The 18,672-nt window shown below is 36.5% G+C and overlaps 1 pseudogene; it reads right to left on the bottom strand.

Moving 5' to 3' along the window:
- The window catches only part of LOC106989724 (olfactory receptor 5G3-like), a 34,558-nt pseudogene extending 18,769 nt beyond the window's left edge, over window positions 1–15,789 (bottom strand).
- Between the last annotated feature and the right edge of the window lie 2,883 nt (window positions 15,790–18,672).

Genomic DNA, 18,672 nt, shown 5'->3' with positions numbered 1-18,672 from the left:
AGTTTCAGGTGTACATTTTGATGATTCAACAATTTTATACATTACTCAGTTCTCTCACCATGATAAGTGTACTCTTAATCTCCTCCACGTATTTCACTCATTCCCCCCACCCACCTCCACTCTGGCAACCACCAGTTTGTTGTCTACATATAAAACTTTGTTGTGGGGGATAAGCTTAGGAATCCCCCAGGCTTACACCAATGGGTTAACAAGGCATAAAGAAATACAAAGCCATAAAATGCTCACACCCAAGTTTGGGTAAACCAGATTGGCACCCCCAAAATAGGGGGTGCAGAGGCACCCCAAGAATAGGGAGGTGCAAAGGCACCAGGAATACAGGGGGGTTGCAGAGGGTAGGGCAAAGACCCCAAATAGGAACGGCAAAATGGTGCCCATTACATAGGTATATGAAATAAATAAGATTAGATATTCAGGGTGGAAGCACTCCCAATTTAGTACTACAGCAGAAAAGCTGCTTTCACAGGAGGATAGGACCAGGTTAGGTACATTGTGAGTTGGACTATGGACCCCTGTGCTGCAGGCAAAGCAGTTCAGAGTGGAGATGGTTAACAAAAGAAAAGGTGCCTTGTCAACCCTGAGATTATTCCTCCTATCTGTCTCATCCCCAAAGCTAGCTAAGATAAACAGAGGTGCTGCCTCCTGTCCACTGTAAACAACCTTCCTCCCAACTGCCCACCCCAAATATCTTCAACACCCCCTTTCCCTCATGTCCACAAGTTAACGTTCAAAGATTCATTGTCCCTTTGTGCACGTCCATCACCATGTTTGTAAGCCTTCTGATCCCAATAACAATGGGACATGGACCCTTATTTGGGGCTCTTGTCTTTTCCTGGACTCCTGCATCCCGCTCTCTTGCTAGACAAGAGAGAACTTTAGAACTTAGAGTCTACGACACTTTGGTTTTTTTTTTTTGTTTGTTTACCTCCCTTTTTCTTTGTTCATTTGTTTTGTTTCTTAAATTCCACACATGAGTGAAATCATATAGTATTTGTCTTTCTCTGATAGACTTATTTCACTTAGCATTATACCCTCCAGATCTACCTATTTCATTGCTAATGGAAAACTTTCCTTTTTTATGGCTGAGTAATATTTCACCTATATGTATACTACAAATGCTGTACTTTCTTAAGTGAACTGACTTTTAGTCTGGCAGCCAGAATCTTTACAGAACTCTATTCTAGGTTCAAGTTTTAGAGATACTGAGTCTGTTCTTAATGGAGTTCTCCCTTGACTTCTAAGAGTTAAGCAAGGGTTAAGATTCCTAGGGCAATCAGAAGTGCCTGGGTGGGTCAATCTGTTAAGCATCTGACACTTGATTTCAGCTCAGGTCATGATCTTGGAGTCATGAGATTGAGCCTTGCCAGGGCTCTATGCTGGACACAGAGCCTGCTTGAGATTATCTCCTTCCTTCTCCCTCCACCCCTCTCCTGCTTGTGCTCTCTCTCTCTCAAAAAAAAAAAAAAATTAATATATAAAAAAACTCCTGGGGCAAGCAGTTTCTAAAAGATACCTTCATGAATATAATTATCCAAAATTTTATTGGGAATTATTTTCCATAGATGTTATATTATAAATTCATTGAACTACATGCAAGTGGATTGAGTCCATTCAGATGTTTGCATCATATTAAATGAAGAGCATTTTTGTTTATTTATAATATAGGTACTAAATTTTGTTTATGTTTTGCAATTCCGACAACTTTTGTTAGGTTATCTCTTATTTGACATAGTTAATTACCCCTTTCTTATAAATGAGTGCACTTGCTCCATTGAAACACTGAATTATTTTCCCTGTCTTTGAATGTAGGCTGACCTTAGTAACTTACTTGATCAATGAATTCAGCAGATTCTTGAATAGAATTCTGGATTCAGATCACTCACTGGACAGATGGCAGCAATAGTCCATTGCTGGTGGGATGGGGCAGTCATAACCACTAGCATGCCCAAGCATTGCAATTACTAAGACTCGCCAACAGTGAATTAGAATGGGGCACAGTTAAAAACCCTACATTGGCTAATGTAATTATCTCTAGGTATGAGAGATGTGGGAAGCAATAGTAACTTTTGGACTATGAAGTTGTTGTTGTTAAATGCCCCTCACATGCCAAAGAATGAAAATAACAGAGTCGGATGAGACAATTTCCAATTCATGCTATGATGTCAAAGTCAGTTAGGCAGCATTTAAAAAGATACTCAGTGGGGAGCCTGGGTGGCTCAGTCAGTTAAGCATCCAACTTCAGCTCAGGTCATGATCTCGTGGTTCATGGGTTTGAGCCCTGTGTCAGGCCCTGTGCTGACAGCCAGAGCTTGGAGCCTATTTCAGATTCTGTGTCTCCCTCTCTCTCTGCCCCTGCCCCACTTGCTCTCGTTCTCTCTCTCTCTCTCTCTCTCTCTCAAAAATAAATACACACATTTAAAAAATTTTTTAAAAATATCCTAATCTCCTACAGTTAGAGACCAGACTGCATATAACACAAACCAACAACCTGATATTGGGCAATAGAATAAGAAAGAAGCTGAATTCACAATCTCTGCAAGTTTCCTGTATAAAAGTCAGGACTCTGATAGGGAAGGAGTTGGACACTGAGAATAGGGAATAAGACATCTGATGTGTTTGAGATATTCCATCTTTCCCAAATCTTCTGACCCTGTAAAGCAGCCCTCTCCACCTTGCTGGAAGAAACCAAACTTCGTCTGCCAGAGACAATAAAGAGCCCTCACCTGAGTGAGGTGTGGCACAAGATAATAACTATTTTTCTCAAGATTTTGTCCCACCTCCCCCCTTAGCTTCTAGACCTAAACCAAAGGCAAGACCCAGAATGGTTTTGTCTGATTACTAAGGAGAATTGGCCTATTACTCACCAAAAGAGTTACAGGACTTGACTAACAAGTACCAGCCAGAACCAGAAAACATGGTATACAGCTTGAAGGTAATGTGCTTAGGGAGGGAGGAATATAAAGCAGGATAAGGAAGAATTTACTGATGCAGAACTCCAGTGACTCAAAAATTTCCTTGTAGGCAAGACACCAGGAGTGGATCCTAATGTACTCTCAGGGTGGCTCCTTGAGCCTTGGAAAAACTGACAGGAAGTGAGGTAGACATACCATTATTGTCAACGGAGATTATTGAAGAAGGGGCCCAAAGACTCAAAGACGTTAGGATGGTTGAAAGGGTTTATGTTATAAGAAAACAGATATAATAATGATGCTATCAGGTATCCACTAAAGAAGGTATCATGTGACTGTGTTCCCTGAGAGGACACTTCTTCCACTGAAACAATAAAGAAAGGCACTAATAAGAGGGGCTCCAGCTGGTGGGAAGCCAGTGGTATGAGATGTTGTTATGCATCCAGGCTTCCCAGAGCCAAGGACAGTGATAGGATTCCAGAACACGTGAATAAAGAAATTAATGCCACCACCAAAGACATAGAGGATACAGCAGAAGTAATCATATTATCTCTCTATTGAAGTCAGCAGTCTGGCCATCCAGAAATCAGATGGCTCGTAGAGAATGGCTGTAGACTGCTTAAAGTTCAACCAAATAGTGGCCCAATAGCAGCTCCATACCTTACATGGGATCGTTTACAAGGTCTCCCATGCATGGTATGCAGTTAATGACTTGGGAAATGTATTCTTTTCTATTCTGCCTAGAATGGAGGATGAGAAACAATTTACATTCATATGAGATGAACAACAATATTGATTTACAATTTTTCCTCAAGGCTATATTAACTCGCCTCCCCTCCTTAATATAGTCTCCAGGTATGTGGCCCCCTAAGGTATTTGGCCTCCTACCTACTACATTTAGTGGATACTAATTGTAATGTCTACTACATTGGTAATATCATGCTGCTAGAGAAGGTTACACAAGCAGATGCTGGAACATGGGAGACCTTGATAAAACACCTGTGTTCTACTGCTAGGAATTTACCCAAGGGATACAGGAGTGTTGATGCATAGGGGCACTTGTACCCCAATGTTTATAGCAGCACTTTCAACAACAGCCAAATTAAGGAAAGAGCCTAAATGTTCACCAACTGATGAATGGATAAAGAAGTTGTGGTTATATATACAATGGAATACTACTTGGCAATGAGAAAGAATGAAATCTGGCCTTTTGTAGCAACGTGGATGGAACTGGAGAGTGTGATGCTAAGTGAAATAAGTCATACAGAGAAAGACAGATACCATATGTTTTCACTCTTATGTGGATCCTGAGAAACTTAACAGAAGACCATGGGGGAGGGGAAGGTGGAAAAAAAAGTTAGAGATGGAGGGAGGCAAACCATAAGAGACTCTTAAAGACTGAGAATAAACTTGGGTTGATGGGGGGTGGGAGGGAGGGGAAAGTGGGTGATGGGCATTGAGGAGGGCACCTGTTGGGATGAACACTCGGTGTTGTATGAAAGACAATTTGACAATAAATTTCATATTAAAACACAAACAAAAACAAAAAAACAACACACCTCTGCTCCAGAGGGTGGGAGACAGAACACAAACACACAAACACCTGTTAGGATTCAGGAACTTGAAATGTTGGGTGAGTTTTACAGGTCCAGTGGTTAGGGGTATGCTAGAATACTCCATTCGAAGTAAAATTTATGAAGAAAGAACCAGAGGGTCCCAGTAGGCCTCTTTGGGTCTTGGAGGCAGCATATTCCACAGCTAGGAATAGATCTCCAACAAGGGTACCAAATGGCACAGAAGGCTGTAGGCATTAAGTGGGATGCAGAACAGGAGAGGCTCTGCAGCAGGTCCAGGTATAGTACAAGCAGCCCTGCCCCTTGGGCCACGTGATACAACAGGATCTATAAGGAAAGTGATGGTCATGGGAAAAAAGCAACATGGAGCTTATTACAAACCTCAGTGGGAATGCTGCTGGTCCTGAGCTTCAGAAGCCATTCTATACCATTGGCAAAAAGAATGCTATGGCTTTTGAGAAAGAGCTCCTGGTATGTTTGTGGGCCATAATAAAGAGCAAAGTCTTGCCCAGAGCCACCATGTGAGCATGTATCCAAGATTTCCCTAAGGCCTTGCGTCCCATCAGATACTCCAATAAATAAAGTAAAATGGGAAAAGCAGCAACCTATCATAAGATGAAAATGGTACATCCTAGTGGATCCCAAGTAGGACCCAAGGGATGATTAAGCTGCAATGCATATGTGTATGAATAAAACCTCCCCTTTCCTATCTCCAATGCAACTCCTATTGAAGTAATCAATGTCAACAGCTTGCTGTGCATCCTTTAGAGTTCTTCCTATGCTCATTTACAAACACCTGCATGCACATGCACATTTTATTATATATCTTTGGTCCTTGTTCTTAATGATTATAGCTACACTTTGATCTTCAGCTTGATTTTTTTCCAACTAACAGTGACTACATATGATAGTTCTCTCCAGGTTAGTCCATTATTACCTAATCTGGTCTTTTAATTTGCTGTGCATTTCACACACACATACACATGAAAATTTACTTTTCTTATAATGATAGACATATAGACCATTTCTTTTATTTTAATTTTCTATGCATAATGCTGAAATATATGTAATCTTATTCTTTTGCATTTATATTTCTCCAGACCAGATTTCTAAAGAAGGATTTATAAGTTGCCATATAAATTTACACATACATATATATATGTGTGTGTGTGTGTGTATATATATATATATATATATATATATATATATATATATATATAAATTACCAGTTTCTTTGAGGAAATGGAGTATTCGTACTATCAGAAGAAAATAAGAGTGTACACAGCCAAGTAGGAACTTCACCATCATTGAAAATTAACAATATTTCATCTACATTGTAAGGCACTGCAATGGCATTTTAATTTCATTTCCTTTACTTCACCAATGATGATAGTGAAACTTTTTGACATACTTTTCTGGCATATGGATCCCCATTTCTGTGAGTTGCCTGTTCATTTGTTTGCCCATTTATCTAGTTTCTTTTTCTTTGAATTTTAGACTGTTGTCCAATTTATTAGGGATATTACCTCATTGTTTGGCATATGTGCACAAACATTTTCTCCTGCTTTATTATTTCCCTTTTTAATATCGTTTGTGGTACTCTGAACTGATGTCTTGGCTTTGATAACAAGTAATCTGGTAAATGCTGGACAGCAAAGTGGAAATGTGATGACAAATGTATAGAAAATTAGACATCTGTTGAACCCAAATAAGATATTATTATTTTATGTGATTCCTATACATTATATAAACTACTTTTAAGATACCCTGAAGTCTGGTAAGAAATATTAATTATAGTAATAAGAAATAAAAAATGCCAAATACAGAATACTTTATACAGGGAACACCATGAAGAAAATATTACTTTTTGTCTCATTAGTTCAAGAAGAAAATATCAAACGTTTTTGAAGGTGACAATCACTATGTAGGATAATTTATATGAAAAAGATCTGGTTTTAAATAACATTTATTATCACTTCAATTAATGTCCTCTTTAAATAGAATAAAAGCAATATACTACTTATATTACACAATAATTATATGTGAAGCTTGATATATAAATAGTGACTGTATTCAGGTGATTATTTTATCGTTGTCATGATTATTTGCTCTATGCTATACCAGTAAGTTTTCAGTAGTTACATAGACAATTCTAGGCTTATGTTAGGAGCATCAGCTATGGTATAAATGTCTTCATTTATGCCTGTCTAAATATACTAATATAGGTATGAGGGTTAGGGGCTAGTATAGAGAGGTTGCTTCTAGTTTTGATACAACCACTCTTTCCTTTTTTCTTTTTTTCTTTCTTTCTTTCTTTCTTTCTTTCTTTCTTTCTTTCTTTCTTTCTTATTTGAATATAAGTCATTTTGAGTCTTTTACAAGAGAAGGAGGATGATCTTTATGCCCCTTTCATACCTACATTCTGTGATCTTAGAAATCCTCATGGACATTGCAGTATCTCTGTATTATACAAAAATAAACAGGAAATTCAGTTTAAAAAAAAGTCACACAAACCAGCTGTTTAGTCTCCTGAGAATGTGAGCAAAACGCCAAAGTCTGCTCTCTCTAGAGAGCCTGTGCTAGGAAGGTTATTTTCCTGACATTCAAACTCATCCTGATGTTCCTCCACCAGATTTCAAAAACTTCATACTATCCAAAATGCTATGTATTCACTTCTTTAAGGACATCCTTCATGTAGCTCCTTTACCTGCTTCAAAGGAAATTATCATTTTCTACAAGAATGGAACACTCAACTTCCTTCGTGGTGGTACCAAAAAAGTAATATAGACACTACATAAAGGAATCATGAAGATGTTTGAGAAGGTTAAAAAGATAAAATTTAAAAATAAGGTATAACTGAGGTGCCAGGTGGCTCAGTCCATTAAGTGTCCAACTCTTGATTTAGGCTCAGGTCATGATCTCATGGTTCATGAGTTCAAGCCCTGTATCAGGTCCTGTGCTGACAGCACAAAGACTACTTGGGATTCTTTCTCTCCCTTTCTCTCTCTGCCCCTCCCCCACTCGTTCTCTCTCTCTCTCTCTCTCTCTCTCTCTCTCTCTCTCTCTCTCAATAAGTAAAAACTTAAAAAATAAGAATAAGCTACAAATTCAAAATATTTATGCAAAACATGATTACTAAGGAATAAAGGAAGATCTAACATACAAATATTTGATATCTCTGAAGAAGATAGATATCATATGTAAAAAAATTACTAAAACATAAGATAATCTGTATTTATGGAGTAAAAGTGCACAATATGTCTTAAGGAATAAAATTCTAGTAAAGTGGCTGGACTTTTTTTCTTAACTGAAGTGGAAAAAAATCTGATTATTCTCAAAATGCTCCATAATTTCATTCCACCCTACATTCATTACAGTAAATAGTCTTATAAATGGGCCCAATATTGGACAGCTGTTGGACTTATAGGAAATGGTGATATGACAATAATAATATAATCAATAATGACATTAATATGATTAATAATAATATAGTAATATAATTAACACAAAATTGAAATGAAAGAAAACATAGTTTTACAGGTTCTCTTGCCCACCAAACTCTTCATCTCAGTATAGAGAGTTATTAAATACTGATTAAATGTGATAATCACAGTATTTTATATGTAGGTATATTCTGCGACATAGGGAATTTGCCACTAGGAGTATTAAAGATAATAATATAATATATCAAATCAGCCTATGGAAGGAAAATAAAAAATATAAATATAAGAAAAGTCCCATATTAACTAATTAACTAATATTAACATCTTTAATACTGATATAGTTTTAAAGCAATAATTCAAGAAGCTTTACTATATACAATTCTAAACATTAACTTCAGAAATTATGAAAATGAATTATACCACTTTCAAATTATTAGAATAAATGTAAATATGTTACAGATGCCTCAAAACATGAAAAGTCATACTATAAAGTAAAATACTTTTAAAGAAATATTAAAAGAAGAAAGTCTTAAGAATGGAATGGCACAGCTAACATGAAACCTCTTTATTGTTGCAGCATTAGTTAAAATAGCAAAAGATTGGAAATAACTCTTTATCAATATTTCAAAGGTTAGCTATATAATTTTTTAAATAAGTTAGAGCTATGTGTTTTGAAGTGACACATACCTATAAAATATTCAACTTAAAAAATCAAGAAGCTAAATCACATGATCATCTCATAAACACACACACACACACACACACACACACACACACACACACAAAATTTCACAAAATACAACATCCTTTCCAAATGAAATCTCTTAACATATTTGTTACAGAAGGAACATACAGCAACATAATGAAGACCATATATAACAAACTCACAGCTAATATTATACTCCATGAAGAGATATGGAAAGTTTTCCTCTAAGATCAGGAACAAGACAACAATGCTCACTTACACCACCTTTATTCAACATAGTACTGGAAGGCCTAGTTATACCAATTAGACAAGACAGAAATACAAGACATACAAATTGGAAAGGAAGAACTGAATTGTCTCTGGGTTTGTTGATTAAATGCCTTTATATGTAGAAAATCCCAAAGAGCCCATTAAAAAATTAAGAGCTAATCAACAACTCAGTAAAGTCAAAGGATACAAAAGCAACATACAGGAATCAGTTGAATTCCTTTACACTAATGAGAAACATGTGAAAAAGAAATAAAAATATCCCATTCACAATAGCATCAAAAACAATCAAATACTTATAAATAAAATCAACCAAGGAGGTGAAAGATATGGCAATGAAAAAATACAAGACTGCCGAAAGAAGTCAAAGAAAATACAAATAAAAACACTCCATGTTCATGGATCAGAAGAATATTGTTAACTAAACTATGGATGCAGCCCAAGTGTCCATTGACAGATGAATGGATAAAGATGTGGTATATATATGTGCAATGGAATATTACTTGGCCACAAAAAGAATTAAATCTTGCCATTTGCAACAACATGACTGCATCTAGAGAGTATAATGCTAAGCGAGTAAGTCTAAGAAAGACAAATACCATGTGATTTAACTTATATGTGTAATTTAAGACACAAAAAAATGAACAAAATAAAAAGAGAGACAAATCAAAAAAACAGACTCTTAGTTATACAGAATATTTACCAGAGAAAGTGGTGTAATTAATTTTCATAACTTCTGAAGTTAATGTTTAGAATTGTATACACTAAAGTTTTTTGAATTATTGCTTTAAAACTATAACAGTATTAAAGATGTTAATATTAGTTAATTAGTTAATACGGGACTTTTCTTATATTTATATTTTTTATTTTCCTTCCATACGCTGATTTTGATATATTATATTTACCCACCAGAGTGGGTGGGGGATGAGTGAAATAGGTGAAGGGGATTAAGAGTACACTTATCTTGATGAGCGCTGAATACTATATGGAATTGTTGAATCCCTATATTGTATACCTGAAACTAATATAACACTGTGATGTAAACTACACTGGAATTAAAACTTAATATAAATAAATAAATAAATAAATAAATAAATAAATAAATAAATAAAATTTTAAATGGGCATAAGAACTAAATAGACATTTTTCCAAGAAGACCACAAGACAAGTGGAAAGATGCTCAGCATCACTAATTGTCAGGAAAATAAAAATCAAAACCATAAGCAGATACCACCTCATACTTGTTAGAATGGCTATATCATCAAGACGAAAAGAGTCAACAGGTGCTGGTGAGGATTAGAGAAAAGGGAACCCTTATACATTGTTGGTGGGAATGTAATTTGGTCCAACCACCAAGAAAAACAGTATGGAGGCTCCTCCCGAATTAAAAATAGATCTACCGTACAATCTAGAATTGCATTGCTGGGTATACACCTAAAAGAAATGAAAACAGGACTTTGAGAAGATATCTGTACTCCCGTGTTTATTGCAGCATTATTTACAATAACCAAGTTATATATGGAAACACCTAAATGCTCATCAATAGATAAATGGATAAAAAGAGATATGGTATATATACACAATGGAATATTATTCAGCCATGAGAAAGAAGAATATCCTGCCATTTGCAACAACATGGATAGACTACTATTTTACCCATGCTCAGTATAATGAACATAGATAACAATGTCCTGCTATAATTATGTAATGTGATAAATAGCACCACATGGCAGTCATATTACAATATAAAAATGTATCAAATTAACACATTGTCCCTCTTAAATTTATAAAATCTTATATGTCAGATTCATTCAATAAATTAAATGTGAGGAGTAGAGATGTGTATAAGGTAAGCTTTCCTTTATATTATTTGTAAAAGTGCATACATATGTTCAAATATGCATGCTTTTATATGCAAAGAAAAATCTGTTGGTAAGAAATCTCTTCATAGGAATCTGTTTGAAATGAAAGTGAAATTTACATTGATTTGTATTTTCATTATGCAATGTAAATTTTGCACTACTCACAGTCATATTTATAATTGGAAAATAACAAACCTTAGAAATTATGTTGGAAGGAATATTTAATCAGATGAAAAAACATTCATATTTTTATTAATCTAAAAAAGAATATAAAAAGTATATATAGCATGCATGATATGACTAAGGAATTATATTCAAATCTACTATTTTATCCATGTTTTTACCTCTATACCTCTATACCTCTTATCTCTATACCTCTATTATAATTTCAAATTCTACCTAAAGTTTCTTAAAAAAGTAACATGTAAGCCACTAGCCATAAAGCAAAAAAATTTACTTCTCTAGAAAATGTATATGTATTTCATCAGGAATAATACAGGTGTGGGTTAACTGTGGTCTAACTTGAAGTGGCTTCAGATTATTGATGTCCCACCTACCTTCTTCAATTCACTGCTGCATAACCCCTTTTGTGTCCACCATTTAATCTTTGGGATGTAGCAAAGAGGTAGATTTGTAAGGTACTGCTGTCTCGATAAATGAAAATATAATACCTTACCCTCATATTCCCAGCTGTTGAGTCATATTTGTAGTTTCCCCTGACCTAGAAACAGTCATTTAAAATGAGCCTTAGCCACTTACTCACTGGGCACTCCTACCGCATTATGAGATGGCCTCTCCACTACCGTCAGCAGGAAAGAGGCTTTAAAGGCATATCTTCACTAAGCTTTAGGCACTTCAGAAAGTGTAGTGTGTGCACTGTTTCTCTCTGTTACACTGCATAGCATGGCTGATTCTGTTGTGTCCCACTCTTACCAGCCAACTTTCACTGCCATCACCTGCATTTTTTTGCCTGAAGATGTCTCTCTCTACTACTTTTCTACTACCCAGAAAGCCAGAAGTGACCCCTAAAAATTAGCACTCCCTAGGAGTAGTTTTCAACCGAAGACTGATTCAAAGAAATGAGAAAAGGAAGCAAAAATGTATAAAAAGCAAATGAGACAAAAAGAAAACAAAAAGCAAGATGGTAGGTTTTAACCCAAGCATATCAATAATCACCCTACATGTAAATAGCTCCAAATAAAGTGTAATAAATAAAGTGTAAACTTGATATTGTGCACAAAGCAAAATCAACAATATGCCACCTATGAGAAACCTACCTTAAATAGGAAGACACAAGTAGTTTAATATTGAAAGGCTGGAGAAAGATAAGCATTGCTAATACTAACAAAGGTAGTATGGTACTAACAAAGTTAGATGGTGTGGCTGTATTATATCAGACCAAATATATGTTAGAGCAAAGAAAATTACCAAGATAAAGAAGGTAAGCTCATAAAGATAAGGGGTCAATTTATCGAGAAGATATAGCAACTGTATACATTTATGCACTTGATAACATAGCTTCAAAATACCTAAAGTGAATACCAATATAACTAAGGAAATACAAATGAGTTCACAATTAAAGTTGGGATTTCAACACTGTTATGTCAGTAATTGACAAAATAAGTAGAAAAATATCAGTAAGGGTATAGAAGACTTAGACAACACCATGAACACAAAAATTAGCACTTGTAGAAGACTCTGGCCGGCAATAGCAGAACACATATTGTTATTAAATGTACTTAGAAAATTTATCAAGATCCATTGCCACAAAAAGTCTCAAATTCGTCACAGAAAGTATATTCTCTGACCTGAATGTAATTAAATTAGAAAACAAAGATCTTTGGAAAATTCCCACATATTTGAAAAATAAATAAAATAATCTATGAGTAAAAATAACCTCTGAGTTAAATTTTTAAAAATAACTGTAGCAATTATTTTTAACAGAATGAAAACAGCATATCAAAATTAATAAGATAATATAAAGTTGCACTTACAGGAGATGTCTAGCACTCACCACCAACAAAGAGCAAGATGAAAAGTCTTCAATCAATGACTTCAGATTCTACCTGAGAGAAGCTAGAAAAATAATTGAAAATAAAAAAAAAAACCAAGTAAGCAAAATGTGGTAACTAGAATCATGCCCCCTTCCAAAGCTTACAAGTCCTGATCCCTGGAAGCTGTAAATGTTTCTTGATTTGGTTAAACATTTTCTCTGGTATAATTAAATTGAAGACCTGAGATAAAGAGGTTATCCTGGGTATCTAGGGGGGACCTAAATGCAATAAAGTATTCTTATAAGAGAAAGAGATGTAGAGGAGATCAGAGAGAAAGGGAAAAAGAGAGAGACAAGAAGACAATATGCAGACAGAGGTAGCATGGAGTGGTGTGTTCCCTGAGCCAAGGAATTCTGACAAAACTGGGAGAAGCAAGAAATGAATTCTCCCCTAGAGCCTGTAGAGAAAGGGTGGCCCTTCCGCCATCTTGATTTGGACCCGCTTCATGGCAATGTGTTACAGTAGCCACAGTAAACTAAGATACAGAAGAAAAGAAACAATAAATATTGGAGTGGGAATCAATTAAGTAAAAAGCAAAAACAAAGAAACACTTTCTTTAAAGCAGTGGAATCAAAACCAGGTCCTTTGAGGAGATCAGTACAATCAATAAACTTACCATACTGATCAGAAAAAAAGAAAAGAAACAAATTACCAACATCAATAATCAGAGAGGTGAAAGCACTATAGTTCCTACTACAAGTGGACATGGTCTGAGTTAAAAGTACACTCAGACTTCTGAGATGTTGCAAATGGCCTGACTGTTGTTCAGGAACCCAGAAGATGAAGATTGGAAGAACACAGACAAAGAGCTCTGGGAAAGAAGGACATGGATGGAGTTATGGGTGTGTGTTCAATAGATGCAGATCTTTGTGTCTTATATCAATGCCACAATATCACCTGCTGCAGACATCACTGACCAGGTAGACAGGATGTCAGCCAGCCTGTGTCCTCAGTCATTTCAGTGCCGGCACAATGGACCCATGAACAGAGCAGCCATGGTACAGGGAAGAAGGCTATGCAAAAACCCAACAGCTTGAGCTCTCCCTCACCATGGCTGATGGGATAACCTTGCCATTACTGCAATGCTGGGGCTGCTACTGCTGAATGTTTATCTTGTCACTGAGAAACTGATTCTGGGCCATTGATGTGGCCCCATCCCTTGAGGAAACTAACCAGCCACCTGGTACTAAGCAGATTATATCAGACACCTTCCATATTGTAATAAGCAATTAATGTTTTGATCTTACTGGGATTAACACAAGTTTCAAATGCAGATTTGCTCTCTGGACTATAATGCGTTGGCTATTAGTAACTTACAGGTCGCAGAATGTTTACTTTAACATCATGGGTTTCTGTCAAACAGCATTTCAGGCTAAGGGACACACTTACGGTGACTGGGGAGAAAAATCATGTGACAATGAAGCCAACATGACCTCCCATATGTCACATCATCCAGAAGCTACTGGCTGACTGAATGTTGTAATGGTCTCATGAGTAGTGTTCAGAAAACATTTTGGAGATGATACCTGGCATGGTTAGGACACCTTTTCACAATTCTCTGTATGCTTTGAACCAATGGTCATTATATGGTATGCAATGTCCCTGAGAGCTAGAATACCAACATTGATAGTGGAATCCAAAAGACGAAAGAAGTAGCCCCTATCTTAAACACAAAGACCCACTTGGTGAGTTTATGTTTCCTACCACTTCAAATTGAAGACTGATGGACATTGCATTTCTTTGCCTGAGAGCATTCACTGCTACCTGCCTGGAAGGCCCAAAGTACTGGGGGAATTAACAACCCCCAAAAGCTGCCTTCAGCCTGTGACTGATAGGAATTGGTATAGAAGTACCCCAGTCCCTGGTCACTCAGGTAGATCACCTCTGACGTCTGTGTTCTGAACATGCTTTCAGAGTCTCCTCAACTATTGCAAGCTCCAGGTGTCCACCGTAGTAGCCTTTTATTGGACAACCTCCTTTTTCTGTCTCAGTTCCTCACTCGCTGGTGTTTCCTCACCCCCACTCAGTTCCTCAATTCCTCACTGGTGTTTCCTTCACCCCCAGATAAATTACTCAAACTCAAATCCCTGTTTTAGGTTCTGTTTCTAAGAAACACAAACTGGGAAACCAACCTGGCCTAAGAAGCAAAAATATTAGGGTTATGAAGAAACAAAATATCTCTGTTCTTTTTCTTTGCTAGGATATGTCTTCCATCTCTTTTCACAACCAAGAGACAGGTGAACATCTTTTCCTTGACATTTAGCATAAAATGAAGATTTGGTCTATACATGCGTCTGTGTGTTTGTGTGATTTTAAGCATTTTAAATCTGCTTGTAAGTTGATGTTGTATTTTGGGTTTTTTGTTTGTTTTAATTGAATAACTGACATACAGTATCCTATTAGTTTTAGGTGCACATCATATTGATTCTGTACTTTTATACATTACACAATAATTCTCACAAGAAATCTAGTTACAATCTGTCATCACACAAAGTTATTACAATAGTATTGACTATATTCCCTATGTTGTACATTACATACCCATGACTTACTTATTTTATTACTAGAAGTTTGCACCTCTTAATTACCTTACGTATCTTACCCACCCCCCTCATCTCTCTTCTCTCTGGTAATCAACAGTTTTTTTTCCTGCATCTGCAAGTCTGTTTTTGTTTTGTTTTGTTTATTTGTTTTGTTTCATTTTTTATATTCCTCATATAAATGAAATTATATGGTATTTGCCTTTCTCTGTCTAACTTACTTCACTTAGCATAACGCCATTAAGACCCATCCATGTTGTCATAAATGGCAAGATTTCATTCTTTTCTTTATGGCTGAGTAATATTCCCGTGTGTGTGTGTGTGTGTGTGTGTGTGTGTGTGTGTGTGTGTACCATACTTTCTTTATCCATTCATCTATTGTTAGACACTTAGGTTGCTTCCATATATAGATGATATAGAGATTTGAGATAGAGATAGATAGATAGAGATAGAGATAGAGATAGAGATAGAGATAGAGATAGAGATAGAGATAGGGATAGAGATAGAGATAGAGATATAAGGGTTTATATATACCTCAGGATGTATTAGCAGCAATTAGCAGCATCCCTCATACTGGCGTATAGAAAGTAGAAATTGTCTACACAGTTAGGAATAGAAATAGATGCTTGGGTGCAACAGATGTGGCTCAGGTGGCTTACAAAAGGCTCGATGGGCTTATGTCCCAGCTGCACAAAGCTGGGCTCATAGTTACTCAGAGTGCCAGTGCTTAGAGGGTGAGTTTACTGTCGTCTTTGCCATGAAAGTTTTCCCTGTTCCCATATTTCTATCATCTCCCAGGCACTGAATTCTTTGATGTTCTAGCTAGACCCTTCTCACTGCAGACATCACAAGGACACATAATAAACCATATTACAAGGCACCGTTCTGTTCTAGATAGAAGTCCCCTTCAGGACTGGGTCTATACTGGAATAAGTTCTATATTTCCCCTCCCTATGCCTCCTAGTGCAATTATTTGTACAAAGAAGAAGAAGAAGAAGAAGAAGAAGAAGAAGAAGAAGAAGAAGAAGAAGAAGAAGAACAACTCACTAAGATATGTATTCTCAGGTGCTATCTTTAAAAGCTTGATGGCACAGTAATGTCCACTGAACCAGGAAGAAAAACTAAAAGTGGGCTACTGTAAACAATTAAGGAATTCAGGAATCAATGAATGTAAGACTTAGTGTTCTGGTGTATAAAATGGGAATAATAACAGTATCTGCTTCATAGAATAACAACGATCTAATGAGAGAACTTGTAAAAATATTAGAATATTGCCTGTCAAATAGAAATTTGTCAATAATCGCTAGCTATTATTATAATTTATTTATTTAGGAAACAAAATGAAGAAAAAACCAGAGCCAGAAGAAATATTTTAAAAAATATTTAGGGGCGCCTGGGTGGCTCAGTTGGTTGAGCGTCCGACTTCGGCTCAGGTCACGATCTTGCGGTCCGTGAGTTTGAGCCCCGCGTCGGGCTCTGGGCTGATGGTCCAGAGCCTGGAGCCTGCTTCCGATTCTGTGTCTCCCTCTCTCTCTGCCCCTCCCCCGTTCATGCTCTTTCTCTGTCTCAAAAATAAATAAATGTTTAAAAAATTTTTTTAAAAATATAAAAATACTTAGCATCATGTTCAGGGATATGTGCCCTTAAATCAGAACTTCCTAAGATCAAACCCCTTCTCTGTCATTTGCCACATAGTTTGCTTGCTTGCCGTCTCTTTTCCAGCGTCCTCATTTGTAAGTGGATAGAATTGTTTGCCCTCGGTAATTCAATACATTTAAGTATTTAATAAATGTCATTTGTAAGCTCAATAAATATTTGGCTATCATAATCAATTTTTTGGCTGGTTTGCAAATGAGAAAACCGCCACCCAAAGCAGCTGGGAATTTGGCACTAGAATCCAAGTTTCCTGAATGCCACCCCAGTGGAAAAAAAACACACACATATTAAAAAGCCTGCTAGGATTTCAAAACAAGAAGTCATAACTAGAATGAGTCTAGATTCAACCATACTTAAGAATCCACAGGAGCAACCTTCTAAAGCTGGCCAAAGACAAGAAAATACCAACAGGTGGCAGTATATTCATGTACAAAGAGGTTGGTTGTATTGATTGACAGTCTCTTCAAATGCTTTTCCTCTCCTGATGCAAAATCACAGCAGAAAATCTAAACTCAACTATTAATATGTTCCCCACACCACAGTACCTCTTTTGCCTGTGAAAGCTTCAGATATCCCTAATTATGAACTCTACCACCAAATCAGAACAGAATTTCCCACAGCAGTGTTCCTGAAATCCTTATTGTTAATGAATTTATTTGTTGAGGCAAAAACAGGCTTTTTAAGAACTTAAAAAGCATCACTGCATATAAGGTTTACTCATTAAATCTTTCTAGTGATTACCAAGTAGAAAACATAACCTTATGTTGTACAAGCAGTTCATGGGGATAACATTAAGATGCCTCACTGCTACCTTCATAGCCCCTCCCCTCTAAAAAATAAAATATTTGAAATAAAAGGAAATTGAGGTTAACCATTGAGAGCACAACTATAAGTGAGAAATGTAATTGAGAAAAATAATTGGGAACAAAAATATACAAAGCCACTGTTGAAAGATCTGTCCTGAGACTGGTCAGAAATAAGATTCAATTACCTCCTTATCCAATGATAAAGTACATCCATTAGGAGGGGAGTTTGCTAGTAATGCAATCACAAGAGAAGAAGAAAGAGAGAAAGAGAAAGAAAGAAAGAAAGAAAGAAAGAAAGAAAGAAAGAAAGAAAGAAAGAAAGAAAGGGGAAGGAAGGAAGGAAGGAAGGAAGGAAGGAAGGAAGGAAGGAAGAAGAAAGGAAAGAAAGAAAGAAAGAAAGAAAGAAAGAAAGAAAGAAAGAAAGAAAGAAAGAAAGAAAAAGAAAGGATGGAGGGAGGGAGGGAGGGAGGGAGGAAGGAAGGAAGGAAGGAAGGAAGGGAGGAAGGAAGGGAGGAAGGGAGGGAGGAAGGAAGAGAGAGGGAGGGAGGGAGGGAACTCTAATAACAGAGGCTAAAACTGAAGTTCCTATTCAAATGTATTACATGGGGTAAGGAACTCTAGAGTATCATTCTTATGGCAGCTTAGCCAGCTGCCACTAAATATTCAAATTTTAGTCACAAATTCATTATTCATTTCCACATCCACCAAGCAAGCTTCAAACTAGTAAGTGACACCTCACACAAACATATGTAGATACTCTCTGGGGAGCCTGAATGAATGAGGCCCATGTGAGTTTCACTGTCTATGGAAACATAGATACCTAATTAGATACCTAAT

This window comes from Acinonyx jubatus, chromosome D1, assembly GCF_027475565.1.
Source record: "Acinonyx jubatus isolate Ajub_Pintada_27869175 chromosome D1, VMU_Ajub_asm_v1.0, whole genome shotgun sequence".
NCBI lineage: Eukaryota > Metazoa > Chordata > Mammalia > Carnivora > Felidae > Acinonyx > Acinonyx jubatus.
The sequence above is the reverse complement of the archived record's forward strand: the minus strand, read 5'-3'. Positions and strand labels throughout refer to the sequence as shown.